The sequence below is a fragment of the Doryrhamphus excisus genome, chromosome 21, assembly GCF_030265055.1.
Source record: "Doryrhamphus excisus isolate RoL2022-K1 chromosome 21, RoL_Dexc_1.0, whole genome shotgun sequence".
Taxonomy (NCBI): Eukaryota; Metazoa; Chordata; class Actinopteri; order Syngnathiformes; family Syngnathidae; genus Doryrhamphus; species Doryrhamphus excisus.
This window is the reverse complement of record NC_080486.1, coordinates 11,987,836-12,003,940: the sequence shown is the minus strand read 5'-3', so window position 1 is coordinate 12,003,940 and position 16,105 is coordinate 11,987,836. Positions and strand designations below refer to the sequence as shown.

The window sequence follows — 16,105 nt, the reverse complement described above, 5'->3', positions numbered from 1 at the left end:
GTCTCATTTCTGGAAACTAATGGTGGGAAAAATGTAGGCCAGGGTCCTTTTGTGAACCGTAGAATGTGTTTTTATTGGCCCCTGGTATATTTTGAAAATAAGTATGAATTTTATTTTATTTTATTTTTATTTAATTATGAAAAATAGTAATGAGTCTCATTTGTAGAAATTAAGTATGTCCAAAATGTGGGCCAGGGTCCTTTTGTGGGCCATAGAATGTGTTTTTATTGGCCCCTGGCAAATTTTGAAAATAAGTATGAATTTCATTTTATTTTTATTTAATTATGAGTCTCATTTGTAGAACTTAAGTATGTCCAAAATGTGGGCCAGGGTCCTTTTGTAGCCCATATAATCACTTATAATTTACCTCCTCTATATTTTTCAAATACTGATGAATTTTGTTGTATTTTATTTTAATTTAATTATTAAAAAAACAGCAATGTGTTTTATTTCTGAAAAGTAATGGTGTCAAAAATGCGTCCCAGGGATTTGTGGCCAAGAGCGCATATTTTAGACACTGCCGCATAGTAACATGTCAGTATAAAGCTCCATTGATATGCTTGAAGAGTTTTCCCATCTGCAAACTTGATTTGTGTACCGAAGTGATGTCCTCCACGTTACCTACTGTAAATGTCAGGAGTTTGGATTTTATCTGCCGTGCGTTCTTTAGGGTTTTAAGGTTTTAATCTCCCCCATGCATCAGCACAGCTTCAAGTAGCTGATAAGAGACTGACGACTGCGTGAAGTTTTTTTTTTTCTTTCTTTTTTTTCTTCCACCGGAGGCTAATTAAATATATTTCCCGTCTCAGCAGAGAGCCCGGTGCTGTCTGCCGCGCTTGCCGCAACATAAAGAGAGATTTAGTGTTGCAATTAACATTTTGGCATGGGCCGCGGAGGCGTGCAGAGATCTCAAGCACGCGTCAGGTGTGTGTAATAAGAACAAACAAATACATCAAGCCTTCTTTATACAGGAAGGAAGACGTGTGGGATGATGCAGAGGCGGAATGCTTGGACTTTCTACACAAGCTCATCAGGGATGGATACCGTACATTTACTTGCTTTATAGTCCAAATGCAACCAAGCAGTAATACGTAACATCCTACCTGTACTGTGTTTTTAGTACTATTATATATAGTCAGGCACCGTTTACTTTCATAGTTGAGTTACGTCATAGTACTTTTTTTTGTTATGTCAACTTTTTAAATGTTTTGGTAGATTTTCATGCCAGTTTGACAGCACATAAAGATTGCGTTATTGTTGGTTTAACTTCAATTTAATCCAATATTTTTTTTTCTCAGCTTAAAATCATTTTTGGATTGTTTTGTTCTGAGCAAATCAACAATTGTGATTAAAAAAAAAGTGTTTCCGTGGTAACTAAAAATGAATGTATCTTGTATCTTAACTTCAGTTCAAGTTAAATGTATCATTTGGATGTATGCATTATTTAAATAGGTTACAATATGTTATATATAAATCATAATGTCAATATAAATTGTACATTTTTATATAATTATATACACCATTTATATATTGAACATTATATATAAAATAATATAACATGTAAAAATATTAAAACTAAAATCATTACACATTACTATAGAAATATTTAAATGTATTTATTATATCATAATTAAATAATAAAAAATACATAAGAAAATAATATTTAAATAGGAATTAAATATAACTAGAATAATATTTTTAATTTAACTTTGCCTAACTTGACTTTTTTGAGTAAACTAAATCCCTTTATTAGCTTAAATACTGTAAAAATGAAAGATTAATGAGGACTTAAATGATCCCAAAGTGTATATTGTGTTTGCAGTGCATACAATGAGGATGCCGCTGTCCATGGTGCTGATTCATGTTCAGCCTCCCTAGCCTTATGTTCCTTACTCTAGCTAGGACTCCACAGTACATCATCTCAGCTGTGTTGACGTCTTGATGCTCCATGCTGATGTTTGAGAGCGTGTACAATGAGGAGGCCGCTGTCCGTGGTGCTGATTCATGATTTCCATCCTCCCTGGCCTTATTGTTACTCTCATGTTCCTTAATCTAGCTCGGACTCCACAGTACATCATCTCAGCTGTGTTGTGCTGTCCTGATGCTCCATGCTGATGTATGTTAGAGAGCGTCTGATGTGGTCCACACGCATTTCGAATAAATAATGTGAATCACTACGTCGCCGGAAGGTCCACTTAATTATTTACATCCTCAAATGGCTTCATGAAAGGGAGAAGAGGGAGACAATTATTGCACAGACTTCTCAATGAGAAATACACTTAAACAATCTTTTTGAATAATAAAAAGACATGGGGGGGGGGTTGGTTACATTGTGTACGGAACCAAGTCACCCGACTTTTGTGCTTGTTGTCGAGGTGAACGCTCATGCTTTAAAGGTGACAGGTCGTCGGTGTTGGTCGGTATCAGCGTCACAACATAGGCGGCAAAGACGGATTACTGTCAGCAGAGACGAATGCGTACCGCCACCATCGACACGTCCGGAATCGCTTTTTTTTTGTTTTGTTTTTAATGGATGCTTCTGTCAATGAATGTCTAAGATGTCTGCTATTGACAAGGGGGGGTCAGAAACGGCCGTATCGTCTATATGGTTATTGTCGCTTGGATTACATCTCTATAAGTGCACCCGGGGAGTCACGGCCGGCGGGTCGTAAAAGGTCGTTGCGAGCATCCCGCCACGTGATTGAGGAATGTTGTATGCTCTTAAAATGGGATGGATTTCCCATTATGTGTGCAGGCTGCACTGTGAATATTTCAAGCAGTACCACCCCCTGTGAGCCATAAAGTCAATACCCCCCTCCCATCTGGCTTAAAAAGGCGGGCTGCCAGCGCAACAAAGTCCAGCCTGCGAGGCATGAGATGGAGTCACAAAACACCCCCCACCCCCCACCCCCCAGCCCCCCGATAGACGGGCTGCTAAATTTGGTGTTTTTCCAGTATGTTAAAAACCTGCTCATCTTACAGCATACTGTAGCTTCTATGATAACTCCATCTGTCCCATCATGATCAATGGGGGGGGGGGGGGGGGGTGCCTCAAACAGACACACTGGTAGTGCACTCATACTCTTTAGTCCTTCAGGGGGCGCTATTGAGATCATTTTGAGGGGTGGGTGGACCCCTCATTTTGGCAATAATACGCGCGCTGGCACAATTTAAGTATCTAAAAACCCCCAAGTTGCCGTAAATGTACCAAAATATATGAGCTCTCCCGTGATCACATGACCACACCCCTTTACAAACTGTTATGTAACATATGTTGAGCAATGATGATTAATCTGACAACACATGAATAGCAAAAAAAATCAACAATTTTTTTTTATATATATTAAATTAATATTTGAAAACTTTCTAGTAATATATTCATGTAAATTCGTGTAAACACAATTTTCTATGAATCATACATTTTCCAAATTTAATGTCATTTTTTAAAATTGATGTATAATTATAAATAAATAAATTCTCATTAATTAAATAATAATAATAATCAATCTACTGTAAATTTAGGTGTTTCAACAAACATTCAATTAAAAAAAAAATTCTATTGTACTGTGTAAGATTTTTGAAAATCACTTTTTCACAATTAAAAGTGAAAAATTATTTAAAAATGTAATGTACAATTATTATATATTATTTTCTATGTTTACATGTAATTAATGTATATTAATAATCTACTTGTTAATTTATTTTTATAAGGAATATTTTATTTAAAAATAAAAAAATAAAAAAATATATATAATGTGTGTATATATATAGTATATAATATTTCTAATATAAAATATTTGTTATACTTTTTCTGTGTGGAAGTAGATGCAAGCACAGTAGTGAAAGTTAACATAACTTCAACATAAAGTAGAGTATGTGCCATCTGCCCAAACGTCCAGGAAGAAGGGGGCGGGGGGGTTTAAAGTCGGGGTCTCCATGCGTTTTTGCCTACGCTCCTTGGTGGAGGTAATCAGTCATAGAAGCTGATTTGAACCATATTTGAGTGTTTTGGGGGGGGGTCAAATACATCAAGAAATCCAAGTTCCTGACCAAGCGTTTTTGGACTTTGTTTCATTAAGCAGCTTTTGCAGAGTCAGTGAGCCAAAAGGGATGCAGTTGGACTCTCATAGTGTGTGTGTGTGTGAGTGTGTGTGTGCATGAAAAGTGGGGGTTCACATCGGGTGAATCCACCTGGGAACTCAACTTCTCCCTCCTTTTTTAAACGTCTCCTCTTTTAAAGCGTACACCGTGGTCATCCACGCGGTCGCGTGATGTTTTTTTTTCCCCCCTGCAGGTGGAAGGGTGGAGTGGAGGGGGGGTGGACGCTAGGCCGAAGCTCATTAGCGGCGTGGAGGCATTAAGGTTCCGCTATGATGGCGATGATGATCACATTGCTGATGCTAATGCTTGCCCACGTGTGTGTGCATGTCCACGCTAATGTAACACAACAGAGCATGGCGGTGTGATAATAGATGTGTTTTGCCTCCGGCCGCCTTCATAGTGGACATCGAGCGCCACATCCTTTTGTCGCAAATAGGATTGGATCCACTCCGAGAGGCATCGAAGCGCAGACGCGCTCGTCTTGGCTGTGCAACAGTGGCACGCCTGCTGACTGACAACGTGTGGCACAAAGCTGGCGTGAAAGCGGGCGGTGGTCATGTTGCATTCCGCGTTTTAACAACACATTTTAGGAGTTGTATTTTGCTGTCAGGTTATTTTGTTTTTTTTTTTTTTTTTTTACTATCTTTGGATTCTCCCACTGAGAGCCCGGACCGAGTGATGGTTGTGGAATCCAAGGCGGCAATACGCCCACGCCATGATTCATCAGGTTTTTCTCTCAAATGTATTCCTGAGTACACACAAAGTACTCGTGTTGTTACTTTCTTTTGTATTTGAATCCTAGAAAATGGACGCATGGAACCAATAGCGCCTCTACTGGCTGCAGCCAAGTCATGCACGCCATTTTGGCTTCAAGATGTGAATTCTTCACACAGTTTTTATCATCAGTGCATCACCGAGACGTGTGTTTTTGTCAATAAAAGCAAATTAATTAGCGCCATCTATTGATTAATATCACGTCATGCCAAAGGCGACTCCGACCCTCAAACGTCGTTAGCCGGCAGCGAGCGGCGGCGGCAGCGGCGCTCCCATCAGTCAGCCGGCTAATATTAAAAGGTGCGCTCTTTGCGAGGCTCCCTGGCGACATAACTGCCCTAATCAAGCAGTTATCACGCCAGAGGCCAGAGGGAGGGAGAGTAATGAGAAAGCAATATCCAAGATTAAGAATTAGTCTTTTCTGTAATGGCTCTGTCTCGCTGGGTCGATAGCCTGCCGTGGCGCCGCATGCAGAAAGAGGCAGGTGGAGGAGCTTTTCACAAACTGATAGAATCGTTTTTAAAAAACACATACGTCCACTTTTATGACAATGTCCACTATTCACTACGGGGGCAAAAAACTATTGTAAAAATCGCATTCACGTTTAGGTTTCAAACATCCGCTAGCATGATTTAGTAGGACAACCGCCGACAAACTCGGATAGCAAATGTCGTGTTTTGAGTTGAACAAGTTTAATTTCACTGAACTGTAAACAATATATTATGAATTTTGTGTTATTTTTGCGCTTTTCCGACAATTTGCATTCATGCATAGGTTTGAAAACCTACGCTAGCGCGTCGGATTTTGGATTAAACAAACAAATTCTCAGGAGTTGCTGTTTGTTTACGTTTTTCGTACGATCCGCATTGAGGCGTAGGTTACGAAATGCCGCTAGCGTCCTTTAGTAGGACATCCGCTAACAAGCCCGGATTGAGTTGAGCTAACTAAAGATATATTAGAGTTGGTTTAAGTTGGACGATAAACTTTTTTTCGTATTCATGCATAGGTTTCAAAACCTACGCTAGCGCATTTCAGTAGGACTAACTCGGATTGTGAATGTCGGATTTTGGATTAAACAAACAAATTCTCAGGAGTTGCTGTTTGTTTACGTTTTTCGTACGATCCGCATTGAGGCGTAGGTTACGAAATGCCGCTAGCGTCTTTTAGTAGGACATCCGCTAACAAGCCCGGATTGAGTTGAGCTAACTATATATGTCGGATTTTGGATTAAACAAACATATTCTCAGGAGTTACTGTTTGTTTACGTTTTTCGTACGATCCGCATTGAGGCGTAGGTTCCGAAATGCCGCTAGCGTCCTTTAGTAGGACATCCGCTAACAAGCTCGGATTGAGTTGAGCAATGAAGCTTTAATTTCGCAGAAGTTTTTGTTTGTTTTATATGCGAGTCACGTTCACACCTAGCCTTCAAATGGTGTGCTAGCCAATTTCAGAAAGGAAACCGCCGAAAAACTCTGATATATTAGAGTTGGTTAAAGTTGGATGATAAACTTTTTTCCGTATTCATGCATAGGTTTCAAAACCTACGCTAGCGCGTTTCAGTAGGACTAACTTGGGTTGGGAATGTCGGATTTTGAATTAGACAAACAAATTCTCAGGAGTTACTGTTTGTTTACGTTTTTCGTACGATCCGCATTGAGGCGTAGGTTCCGAAATGCAGCTAGCATCCTTTAGTAGGACATCCGGCAACAAGTTTTTGTTTGTTTTTTGTGCGATCCACATTCACACCTAGCCTCCAAACCCCATGCTAGCCTATTTCACAAAGGAAACCGCCGAAAAACTCTGATATTGACCTGAGAGTTGGTTTGATTTGGACAATGAGCTTTTTTCCGTATTAATGCGTAGGTTTCAAACCTCTGCTCGCATAATTTAGTTTATTTTAGCATCCGACAAACTTGGATATATTCAAAAATCAAAGCTTTAATTTAGCTGAATCGTTGTTTGCGTTCTTCGTACAGGTGATAAATGTATTATAACAATCTGCATTTTAAGCTAGCTGTTTTGCTAACATTTTGTTGTGTAAAAGCATAGCCAAAAAAAAATGTTAGCCTTGTTGTCTTAGTCATTCTACTCTCCATCGTGTCTCCGTAGGCAGCCTCATGTGACTTTATCGTGATTGACGTCATAGCGAGCAGACGGGGAAGGACTTGAGCGTCTAAATGATGCTAACAGACGCGCCACGTAACCACGTCTGACTCCTCTTCCTGTCTAATTAGCCAAAAAAGAGAGTTCAACGAGCTCCGCCAGACGCCTCTCGAGCGTCGCTGTCAGCGCCGTCACTCAGCTTGCCGCTAATCGCTGTTAATTCTGTGACAGGTGGAAATTAAACATGTCTGCTGTGGACTTTGAGCAGGAAATTCCCATTTGGTGATCAAAGCCGGGCTACCCAAATTGTATTTGTTATCTGGTCGAGGTCTTCCGACGTTCCGACATCCAGACGCACACTTCAGAGAATTAAACACTTTTAAACACTTGACACTTTTAACACACGCTTGCTATTATTTAGTAAAACCACATCATTCCCATGATGGAAGAACCACAATGGCTGCCAAAGCAACACATGGGCCCTTTTGGCCAATCAGAAGCAAGACGAACAACATTTCAGGAAAAGGCTGAAATACTAGATTATTCAACAAATGATTTACATTTCAATTATTTTTATATTTAAATGAATGAAATGGGTTTTTCCATCAGAATTTTAATGAATTTTTTAATTAGCACAACAAGACATTGACGGAAAAGGGGCTATTATTTATGACTTATTTATTAGTCTGTTTATATAAATAAAAATGGGGTGTTTCTCCAACTTTCAAGAATTTTTTAAGAATTTAAAATAATGCGTAGAATGTAACATTATTATTATTATTATTATTATTATTATTATTATTATTATATAAAAAATTAACAAATAAAATAAAATATTTCACAATAAGAAATTTGACATTTTCTTCAATAATTATTTTTTTTATGTTTTAAACAAAAAACTGTAAAAATGTGTGTGTGTGTGTGTGTGTGTGTGTATAAAAAAATATATTTTTTCCATTGTATTTTAAATTAATTTACCCAACCACCCCCTCCCCAAAAAAATAAATAAAATAATGGTCAAAAAATATATTTAAAAATATAAAAACAATAAATACAATAAATACAAATATAATAAATATACATTCAAATTACAAAAACAATATTGTTCCTATACTGACTCCTCATCTGCCGAAAAATAACCCCCAAACATCATGAAGTAGGAGTAAAAGGCAGGCAAAGGAGCTCGGATTGGCGCCTGAATGAATGGCGCTGATTTATGTAAATAAAGCGTAACGTTTGAAAATGAAGGCCTAAAAGGTGGTGCGGATAATATGCATCTATTTTTCCTAAGTATCAGGGTGCGTGGGGGAGGGGGTGGAAAAAAATGATTAAGGCTTGATGAGCAGCCGCGTCTTGTGACCGCCTCTCCATGTTTCCCCCGGCCGCCTCCAGACTCCGATGCTGATTTCCCCCGAGCGAGTGTTAATTATGTAATTCATGCTCGTATCCAGATAACAGCAAGCGTGTGTGTTCGCCGCATGTCGCTTATTTCAGTCTTTTCTTCTCCACCGAGTTTGTGTATCGTGTCCCAATATGGTGACAAATAAAAACCGCAGGACCGAGAATCGGCGTATCGTAAACGGCGACAAACATCGTCATTTTGGCCGAACGCTGAGCTTTTTTTTTTTTTTTTTTTTTTTTTTTGCACTTGAACAGCCAATTAGCACAGACAATGTGTTTCACGACAACGCGTGTGAGCTAACACTAGCCGCGCTTGCAAATGTGGCTGATATTTCAGGACGTTAACGTGCTAACTGTCAAGTCAAAAAAGTTTTTGGTTGGATCTACTCCATTAACGCTTGTCAAAGATCCTCTACGACAGCATCACTTTGCAGTTTTTAAGGATTTACCACTAAAATAGTGGTCAAAGATCCTCTATATGACAAGGGCACTGTTTTGTTGTAGGATCTACTCCATTAACGTTAGTCAAAGATCCTCTACGACTGCATCACTTTGCAGTTTTTAATGATTTACCACTAAAATAGTGGTCAAAGATCCTCTATATGACAAGGGCACTGTTTTGTTGTAGGACCGACTCCATAAACGCTTGTCAAAGATCCTCTACGACAGCATCACTTTGCGTATTTTTAAGGATTTACCACTGAAATAGTGATCAAAGATCCTCTATATGACAAGGGCACCGGTTTGTTGTAGGACCGACTCCATAAACGCTTGTCAAAGATCCTCTACGACAGCATCACTTTGCAGTAAAGTATTTACCACTAAAATAGTGGTCAAAGATCCTCTATATGACAAGGGCACTGTTTTGTTGTAGGATATAGACAGTGGTCAAAGATCCTCCGTATGTGACAAGATCACTGCTCAAAGATCCTCTATAACAGGATATCTTTGATGTTTTTCAGATTTACCAGTAAAACAGTGGTCAAAGATCATCTATAAGACAGAAACACAGCTGTTTTTAAGAACCTCATACTAAAATGCTGTTCTACAGATCCTGCGTATGTGACAAGAGCACTGCTCAAAGATCCTCTATGGCAGGATCGCTTAGCTGTTTTTAAGGATCTACATCTAAAATGCAGTCCAAAGATCCTCTATAAGACAAGAGATCAGTAAGTAGTAAGTAAGTGAGCGTTCCTTTGTTGTGGTTTTCTCCACCTTTCCTCGATTTAGCTCATCTTGTGTTAAAGTCACGACTTCCTGCCACCTGTTGCATTTGTTTTCCTTTATTTCCCTCCCCCTCCAATCCGCCCTCACGAGGAACGAGCTCCTTAGCTCGCACCTCCTTTCATCTCCGCCAGGAAGCAGAAGGCGGTAAACACAATACATTCGCACGCGTCCCAAATCACGCGTTCATCCACCTGGCCGCACTCGCCAGTCCTCCTCCATTCATCACGCCGGGAAGGGACGAAGAGCAACGCGTTGACCTTGAAGAAGTGGTGCCCCGGAAGACTTGGAGATCTCGCCCGTGTCAAGATGATTGCTTATTCTATTTAATGGGAGCAATGGGATGCTTTATCACTTCCTGTACTTCTTCCGTAGGTCGGACCTTCTTTAAATGCGAACGCTTAACTAAGAAACAAGCCATGCCATCACCTTCTCTTCTTCTTCTTCTTCTTCTTCTTCTTCCAGCCTCCCCCCCGACTCCTCCTCCTCCTCCTCCTCACTGACATTTTACTGGAAGGCATTTGTTGCCAGATAAGCTTGAGTGAACACGGAGAAAGTGTCTCTTTGTCCTTCTGCGCTCATTTCACAATGAAAACAACACAACCCACATCGGACTCATCTCCGGGAAACACTTGATGCATTTTTCTACCATTATTGCGCTATAAAGTTTTTCACGAGAGGCATTAATCAGCCACGACACGAAAAAGACACTTTTTTTCCTTTTAGTCATGCAATATGGGTGACCAAAGTGCGGCCGGGGTGTCATTTGCGGTCCATACTTCTTTTATTTACGTATTCTCATATCGCAGGCATATTCAGAAAACATGTTTTATTTGTTTACATGTTTGCCTTCACTCATAAAACGTTCCAACTCGACCGTCTGAGCATTAGCTTGTCGTTGCAACTCCGTACAGAAGGTGGCAGTATGGATTCTAACCCTCGATTGTTACAGGAAAAGTGCATTTTTCTGGAATTTTGCGTGAGACATGAACACATAGTGGATTCTTGATCTTTTCTGTGCATTCTAAAGATATAAAAACAGCTAAAAAATAAAGCGGTCTCTTTTTATCTGTTTGTATATCTTTAGAATGCACAGGGAAGTGAGAGACAAGTTATTATGGTCATAATAATTTTCCTTCCACAAAGCCAATGTGGGTGTTTGAGGGAGAGCAGGAGTCAGTTGAGAGTTTGGATAAGGTTGATGTAGTTTGGGTCGTTGCAAGTCCGTAAAGAAGGTGGCGGTATGGATTCTAACCCTCGATTGTTAAAGGAAAAGCGCATTTTTCTGGAATTTTGCGTGAGACATGAACATATCTTTATCTTTTCTGTGCATTCTAAAGATATAAAAACAGCTAAAAATAAAGAATGCACGTAATGGGGAGCGGTGTAGCTGTGGTCTCTTTTTATCTGTTTGTATATCTTTCAAAAGGAAGAGAGAGACAAGTAATTATGTTTATTATGGACAAAATATTTTTTTTCCTTCGACAAAGCCAATGTGGGTGTTTGAGGGAGAGCAGCATTCAGTTGAGAGTTTGGATAAGGTTGATGTAGTTTGAGGAGTTTATGGAAAGATCCAGTTGATGGAGTTTGATAAGCCATTTTCGCATTATTTCCGACGCTGTGAATGAGGTTGGCTTATCAAGAAGTGCTCAAAGCTGAGGTGTTTATTGTGTTCCAAGAGGATGGGTACAATAACAACACCTCAGCCATGCTACGGGATTAGCGTGCCGTGCATGAGAATAAGAAGGAAAATGGGAGCGTCACCCAGCCAAGGTAAGTCATTACAATATTACACCGCACTCGCAATAACAATGTTTCCTTGCAGGCTTTTGTTTACTGCGTGAATGACGACATTGACGGATTTATTCTCTGACAATCACCAAAAAACAAGCTCTGACACCAGGGGTGTCCAAAGTGGTGCCCAGGGGCTGTTATTGGCACATGTGAACAGTGAATGTGGAAGAATCAGCAGTAACTTTACAAAACAAAATAGAGAAAATACATTCTTTTACAAGAATAGTGGTGTGATTAAAACAAAAAAATCAATTTTAATAGCATGAAGTTGAAATATATTTTTTAAAGTCATAATATTATGAAAAACAAAAACACTGTAGTCATTTTTGGAAAACAAAGTTGGTGAAAAGTCATGATGTCATGAGAATACAGACAAATATCTGAATAAAGTCATAAAAAATATGAAAAATATGTCCATCTACAAAAAATAGAGAAAATACATTCTTTTACAAGAATAATGGTGTGATTGTTTTTTTTTTAAAAGGCCATTTTAATAGCATGAAGTTGAAATATATTTTTTCAAGTCATAATAATATGAAAAACAAAGTAGTCATTTTTGGAAAAGTCAGGATGTTATGAGAATACAGACAAATATTATCTGAATAAAGTCATAATTTGGTGAAAAATATGTCCAAGAAGAAATATATGTTTAGAAAAAAAGCAAAAAAATTATAATAATAAAGAAAAAAAGTAGTAATGATGAAAAATTGGGAAATTAAGTTGGTGCAAATGCATAATATTATGGGAATAAATACATACATACTCTAATAGAAAGAAAAATCAGTTCAGAAAAAGTTGTAAAAAAAAAGGGGGTGATGTTGCATTCAGGTGCACAGTGTATGTTCACTGTCTCACATTTATCCTTGTATATATTCTTCCATTTAGGCTGCGAAGGCCATGGTGTACTTCAAGTCAGCTAAGAAGATTGCTTTCTTCTGACATGTGGACATCCGTCAACATGATGTCGACCTGGCTTCAACATGACACGACGTGGGCGAGGAAAAACCACTGCTGGGATAATGCTATCTCTGATAGGAGGAATGGAGAATGGCTAATGAGGGAGCCGACGCACGGGCACCATGTTTGCATCGAAGGTTCAAAGCTTCAGAAGCAGCGCCGTTACTAAGGTATGCATCCCTGCAACCCTCCTTCACTTCAGAGTTGTTCCCCATTTTGGAAACGCCGGAGCAAAGCCTTCAGGAGGACGTGACAAAGCCGGAAAATGGGAGGCAATCGATGGGCATCATGTCTCCTGCTGCACTTCTACTTTAAACAAATAGGATTCGTCAGCCAAACAAAAGTACAAATACCACCGTGGTGGTGCGACGCTACCTTTTAGAGCCAAACATAAGCAGGATGCAAAACCCTCTGGAGTTCTGGGAGAAGCAAAACCGATTGAAAAAAAAAACTCTTCATTTGAATATCTAACAATATTTGCTTGGTATGTTCCTATGCTCACTTTTTAATGCACCAATTATGCAAATTAGATGTACACCCAATTGGCCCCACTGCATCTGCCATTGCTTTGTTCCCGTTTTCCTGCTTTGACATCCTTGCATCGTGCGCTACCGCCTCCCGTGGTGAGCTTTGTTTACGTTAGCGACCGCTGTGCCTCCTTTGGCTCCCAGTTATTGTGTGGCGTGTGTGGTGATTCGCTCAGAGTAAGCATGATGAAAGCGACTCTGCATCCCGGAGACCACCCCTGAACACAACTGGACAGATACTATGGCTTTTGTAGGAGGGTCATGCAGTACAGGGGTCCCCAAAGTGCAGCCCAGGGGCCCTTTGTAGCCCACGGCTCATTATTTGCCTGTAATAATATAACGTTTTCCAGAAATTGCAACTTTATTTAGTTTTTTCTGATATTATGACTTTCATTCATTAATTTCGCGGGGGTGCTGGAGCCTATCCCAGCTGTTTTGGTGCGAGAGGCGGGGTACAACCTGGACTCGTGGCCAGCCAATCACAGGACACATATAGACAAACAACCATTCACACTCACATTCATACCTATGGACAATTTGGAGTCGCTAATTAGCATGTTAGTGACATAGCATGTTTTTTTGAATGTTGGAGAAAACCCACGCATGCACAGGGAGAATATGCAATTGAACCCGGGTCTCCTAGCTGTGAGGTATGCGCGCTAACCACTCGACCGCCATGCAGCCTGATATTATGACTTTTATTAAATAATTTTTTTTGTTATATTTCAGCTTTATGCTAACAAAATGTTATTTTTCATCATTGTATTGCAACGTTATTATCCTAAAATAATTACCTTTTCCTCTTCCCTGTTTTTTTTAAATTATATATTAAATTATATTTGCCACAGGCCAATAAAGAGACATGCAGGTCTAACACATGGCCCCTGGGCCGGACTTTGGACACCCCTGCATGACATAGTCTATCCATTAAAATGAAACATTGCAACATTGATGACAGCGGCCAGAAAAAACAAGAACTATTGAACAACTAAGACGTTCCGGAAGCTGTATATGATGCATAAGAAATGAAGACATTATTTCAGAAGTGGCATTAATCCACTGGCGTGCATTCCCAAAGATGACACTTGGAATGAAACACAGCCCATATGCTGAAGTGTTACATAATTACAGCACCCAGTACAACGAATCCATGTGTTAACCGCCATCAACGCTGGGGAAAAAGGGAATAATTGCACTGTTGGACATGGAAAACAACATGAGGCCCTTTTAACATGGCTACCGTGGAGCCTGTGTATTTGATTGGACGCGAGGGAGGCGCGTTTAATTGCCAAAAAGCCCCAAAATGAGAAACTAAACAGCAAGATGTCAGCAAAAACAATCCGAGGAGCTCTGATTAAAACAAAGATAGTATAAGTAAGACGACATCAAGCTCGACCAGCATTCACTACGACAATATTGTTTATACAGTCCACACATAAGCAGTGTATAGTGTATATCCACCACTTATTCTTCCTTAATGAAATATAATGAACCCCCTCCCGTGAAGAAATCGTTATAGCGTACCTTTGGGCCCAGTACACTAAAAGTCATTCACCTGCGTGACAGCAAATCTTTGCCCGCTGCCATTCGCGTTTAAGCCGGCGTTGGAGGCTGCTCAGCCTCTTTATGGAGAGGATGGATCCTCGCGACTCCACAATCCTGAGCTCTGCAAAGATGCTCGCTTCTGCTCGCCTCAGGTGGAGAATGTGCAGGAATTCTCCAAGGAACGCCAACCAAAAGCCCCCCCCAGGGGGCTCTTTGGGCTATTTTACAGACTTTTGTTCAGCTGTATTTGGACTGTGTGTAAAAGTGAGTTTCTATATAAATAGCAGCGTGACCTCACTTTAGGTGAGTAGAATCTTCAAATATGGGATGTCAACAAAAAGGAGCTTCAACTAGCACTGCATCTTCCAGTTAAAGATTTCATAGGCTAGGAAAAAAAAAACGCACGTTTCCAGGTAACAGCACCCCTTCACACGTCTATTTCCGACACAGAGCGCGACGCTCACACCAGCAGGGAGGCTTCTCGCAACCCGCCTCCCCGCTTCAGAGGGTGCGGGGACGCGGAGGTCTGTTTCACCGGCTGTTCTGTGTCAATTTGGAACTTAAGTGGGGCAAATTTATTCTGTAGTAGACGTTAGAAAGTATTTTTAGGCAGGGTTTGCTTAAAAAAAAAACAAACAAACCATACCAATATAGTTATGCTGAAGCGTGAGGCTCAGAGCTAAATTCCATCAAATTCAAACAGCGTAAGCTAAGACATTACTTTTCGAGAAAGAAAAGCATGTCACCGTTAAAAAAATCTAAAAACACTACCTGCATGCTAACTTCACTAGTTATGGGAACCTCACTCCATTCATGCAAGCAGCAAACGGTGCCCTCTGCTGGTGGTAGAACACATTACAGCTCCATTGCAAAGCACAACGTCATTCATTCCTTCTGAACTTGAACCAATTTCCAAGCAGTACATGTAATCTTGGAGCGTCACCGCCACATTTGCTCGCTTCATTTAAAGGAAAACCGTGTCAAGATGAGTCGCTGAGGAGGCCAAGGAGACCCCCCCCCCCCCCACCCCACCTCCCCCACAGTTATTGATTCCATTTAAACCCCTCGTCTCTTTAATGGACGCTTGGAGAATGTGGCAACTTTTCTTTTTGGACAAAAGACCAAAGAACTCTCAGGGAATCAAACAGTCTGGGGCTTAGCTTAGCGTGCTGACAGTCCAGCAGAGATCACGGAAAGGACAAAGTCTCCAACTTTTTTTCCAAATAATGTATTCGACTTCTTCTTTGTAAAAACATAAGGAACTTTATACTCAATCTCGAACAGACTCCTGCAGTTCCGTTCACACAGTAAACGCTACAGGACTTCATCATTCCACATGCTATAGAATAGCTCACCCAAACGTAAACGATAATCCATCACATTATTGCGCTGTACTGTCGCCCTTCATTCTGTAAAGTCTACATTTACCGGATTTTACAGACTAAACTAACTAGACTAAGCTAACCTATCTTGGGTTTATCGTCAATAAAGACTAAGAACTGTTCCGTACAATGAACTACGTGGTACCTTTGGTGACCAACAATGCAGAACAAAAGCAGTACAAACCGTCAATAAAGACAATAGGAACCTTTTCCAACGTAAAATCGTAAAGTTTTGTGTTATACTTCCGTACAAATAAGAGGTTTAGCTAACCTATCTTGGGTTTATCGTCAATAAAG

At 40.1% G+C, this 16,105-nt stretch overlaps 1 protein-coding gene and 1 long non-coding RNA gene across 4 annotated transcripts in view; one reads left to right on the top strand and one right to left on the bottom strand.

The window, feature by feature from the left end:
* Positions 1–16,105, top strand: part of LOC131109040 (uncharacterized) — a 271,033-nt gene that overhangs the window by 242,580 nt on the left and 12,348 nt on the right. For all 3 annotated transcript variants that reach the window (XR_009120623.1, XR_009120622.1, XR_009120624.1), the window contains one exon: positions 12,283–12,524. This is a non-coding gene — a long non-coding RNA (uncharacterized LOC131109040). The remainder of the gene's footprint in view (positions 1–12,282; positions 12,525–16,105) is intronic.
* The window catches only part of LOC131109038 (cadherin-12-like), a 75,803-nt gene that overhangs the window by 58,265 nt on the left and 1,433 nt on the right, over positions 1–16,105 (bottom strand). The gene's annotated exons all lie outside the window — the stretch shown is intronic.